Here is a 4,201-nt window from a genome sequence, read left to right on the forward strand (position 1 = left end):
CCGGTCCCCAGAGCCAGCTCACCCTGCAGGGGCAGAGGCACTAGCGCTGGCGCTGGACGTGCTGGTGCAGCGCGCAGGCCCCCGCAAAACTGCGGGCTCCTGATCCTCCTCCTCCACTCACCTCGTTTGCCGAGGGATGTAGGAGACCACAGGTACCCGCGTGTCCCGGACGAGGCCATGCCGGGTGGCTAGGTCAGGCGGAAGCACCTGCCTCCATCAGCTGCAGTTCAAGAGCGCTTATTGTTAATATCATTACAAGCCTAAGAAGACATTTGTCTCCCAGAAAGCAATGTCGGTGTGTAAATGCCCCGCGTTCTGTAATTATGTCCCAGAAGGAAAGGGGTTCCCTGGAGAAGCCTGGGGTAGGAAGGAAATTGGAATAAACAGGGGCCTGTTTTTAAGAAACGGTGATGGCCATTGAAGGTGCTTACCAGCCTCTGACCTCCCTCCCACCTGCGGCCGCTGGGTGTTTGTAATAAGGAGGAGGCCAGTGTTCCCCAATGGGCAGAGCAGCCTCAGAAGGATTCGCTCCACACAAGAACCTGCCACAAGAACCAGGCCACCCATCTGACCACCCTGGGCAGGTTATGCTGCAGCAGTGAGCCTCCTACCCAGATGGTGGGCGAGCCTCCTACCCAGATGTTGGGCAAGCCTCCTACCCAGATGTTGGGCAAGCCTCCATGGATGAAGACCAAGGGCGACTGGTGCTATGGATTAGGGGAGAAGCCAAGCGCCTGACTTCTAGCCCAGAGCTCAGGCCTGCAGTTTTCACTTAATATTTCCAGCTCAAAAGATTTTTAATTTATTTTTACTTGGCAATAACTCATTGTGTGTAGTAGGGAAGAGTGTAGCTTTCCATTCATCATTAGAGGCCATTCTAGAAGGAGAAGATGGATTCAGGGGCGGTGGTGGGAACAGGATTCAGTCACCAGCAAGTGAAGAGGGTTTTTTGAGAGCTGAGGGAGGGAGCAGGGAATGCCTAATAGACTCTGTTATTTACTTGTTCTGGCTTAATGAGACACATTCGACTTCTCATTGCGAGACCCCTCTTACGAGCTCTCTGGGTGATATGCCGCATAATGGGCCCTGCAGAGATTCTGTGCAAACTCTTGTTGCCCACCACTGCTCAGTCATCTGTGAAACAATCAGTTGTGCGAGCTCCGAGACCCCCCAGTGGGCAGGAAATGCAAGGGCGGCAGCCCTCCACTTGTTGGGTGCCATCCACCCTCTGCAATGGGATAGCAGGGTCACTCTCCAATATGACTCACCTTAGAAGGACCCACAGGGAGATGGATGCTTGAATCTCACCAGCTCCCCTTCACTGGGGTGGGGGTAGCTTCAGATCGGAGGTATTTCATAGATAATATGGGAAAGAAGAAAAGAGGCAGAATAGAGAACTAAAGAGTGGGGAAATGAAGAGGAACTGAATTGGAAAGAAGAGAACCATTCGAAACCTGTTGGAAGTGTGCACACTCAATTCAAAATAAGGCTTTCTCCTTCCTAAGACTCATCGAGGATGTCTGATCTTTTAACAAATGCAGATTTCAACTCTCATCCATCCAAATTAATATTTTGCATTTCCAACATCGGTAGACTAGCTTGTCTCATTTAGCAAAATATATGGATCCCTGGAAAGGTGAACCTAAGTTCATTTTTTAACTTCTATTTTAGAAGTACCAGAAAGTCCTGCTTATGATTCTGTCATGAATGTTTTGGAATCTAGATGACCAAATTTTGTTCAAAGGCCCAAGTGTTGAATGTTTTTCAAATTCCCCAAGTTATATGTGGAAGAGGGTGATAAAATGCCAACATTTAAATAATGAGCCAGATTCATGATGGTATAGACACTAATCCTGAAATTCTCTGCTCTCCCTTTGATGGGCCTGTGGAGTTAGTTAGGCCCATGCAATCTTGGGGAGCACAGAGCTCGGTGCCATGTCCTGAAATGTTGTCATTACTGAGGTTGGGTCCAGGGGTTCACAGAAAGCCCAAGTAACAGTTCACTCCTGAAACTGCTGGAACTGACAAATCCAGACTGAGTAGCATGTTTTTCTGGGCATGATTTATCCTTGCTTTAACCTTGGTCCTCCTAAGGTTGTGTAGTTACACTGTTTTTAACTGGCTTGGTTTATGAATCCCACCACTGAAGACTCTACCACTGATTTAATATTTATTGAGCACCCAAAATATGTCAAACACAGTACAAGCCCCAGCCTGCAGAGCTTTACACAGCGAGTCAGCCACACGTGCGTCTTACACACACAGCAAAGACATCAATGCATGAAGGAAAATCAATCAAGGAACTGCCTTAGGGAACAAAGGTGCTCTTGGGGGATGGGCCCTGGGCCACTCCTAGATCTAGCCACACTTTCCCCTGGGTCCCCTTGATGTCAGTTCTGTGCCCTGTTTTTGCAAGACTACTGGATGTTCAGGAATGCAGGCCACAGGACAGAGGTGGTTAACTAGCCTCCCTGAGAAAACAAACGTGGAGCTTAGCACCCCCTGTCGAAGAGGCAGAGGCGGCTGAACATCCACAAGAACAAAATTCAGGAAGGTTACATCAACAGAAACACTGCTACCTACGCATCTCTCACAGTTGCGAATTCCAGGTAACTGTTGCCAACACATATTGAAACACTCCCCAGCCGATTTAGTGAGATAAATCTATTGATTGACTGCCAAAAGTGAGACCTGGTGACAATGCCTGCAAAGAGGATTACAGAACCTCCTGTCAGTCTGGGAAAGGGCTGCCGCCAAGTACCAGACTGGCTCAGTTCCCAGGTCTATGGCCTGGATGACTCCTTGCAGGAGGAGGACTGGATGCTTGCTGTTACCTAAAGTGAATTATATTAAATAAAATGTCCTACTGCAACCTTATGTGGATTTCTCTAGGATTCACTTCTGAGAGATTTTTTAAAATATATTTTTATTGATTTCAGAGAGAGATGGAAATATCAATGATGAGAGAGAATCACTAATTGGCTGGCTGCCTTCTGCATACCTCACACTGGAGATCGAACCCACAACCCTAACATGTGTGCCTGACCGAGAATGGAACCATGACCTCCTGGTTCATAGATCGACGTTCAACCACTGAGCCATGCTGGTCGGGAGTAGGAGATATTTTTTTTTCAGTTTGTTTTATAGTCAAACTAGTCCCCGATAGATTTCAATAGGGTAAGAATTAATTAGTTGCTATTCATTTGCCAATTGGCTTAATTTGTAAAAATATTTATAAACACAACACAATTCCCCAACCTCTTCAGGCTCTCCATAAAATCCGTATAAGTGTTAAAAAGTTTAAGCTGTAGGCAAGATAGAAACAGGTGGCAGCTTTTCTAGTAATTATAGGGACACTTTCTTCTCACAATTGATATAGGCTTTCTTACATCAGGCTAATCAGGGAACACTTCAGATTTTGGATTTGGAGTAATCCCTGGTGTATAACTTTATAATGCAGTTTATCTGATTGGACTCATACAGTGCCTTATGCATAGGAAATGTGTAAGGAAACTGTTGAATGAATGAATACCTATAGATCCCTGATTATATTAAAACCAACTGAAATGCTTTAAAAAAAAAAACAAAAAAACACTTATGCCCAGCCCCATCTCACATCAATGGGACTCTGTGAGCAGAGGGGGTCAGTGGTTCTCAACCTTCTGGCCCTTTAAATACAGTTCCTCATGTTGTGACCCAACCATAAAATTATTTCCGTTGCTACTTCATAACTGTGATGTCGCTACTGTTATGAATCATAGTGTAAATATCTGATATGCAGGATGGTCTTAGGCGACCCCTGTGAAAGGGTTGTTCGACCGCCAAAGGGGTCGCGACCCACAGGTTGAGAACCGCTGGTCTAGGCAGTGATATTTTCTGATAGCTCCCCCAGGTGATTCTAGGAGCAGCCAGAGCTGAGAACCAGTGAATTTAACCTTGCAACAAAGAAACCCCAATTCATCATATTTCTCCCCAACTAATCCCATCCTTCCCCCCATCGCCTCCACTCTCCACACATACTCAACCAAAGAATGCTCTAAGGCAGTGGTTCTCAACCCTCCTAATGCCGCGACCCTTTAATGCAGTTCCTCATGCTGTGGTGACCCCCAACCATAAAATTATTTTTGTTGCTACTTCATAACTGTAATTTTGCTACTGTTATGAATTGTAATGTAAATATCTGATATGCAGGATGTATTTT

Source organism: Myotis davidii, unplaced genomic scaffold, assembly GCF_000327345.1.
Source record: "Myotis davidii unplaced genomic scaffold, ASM32734v1 scaffold72, whole genome shotgun sequence".
NCBI lineage: Eukaryota > Metazoa > Chordata > Mammalia > Chiroptera > Vespertilionidae > Myotis > Myotis davidii.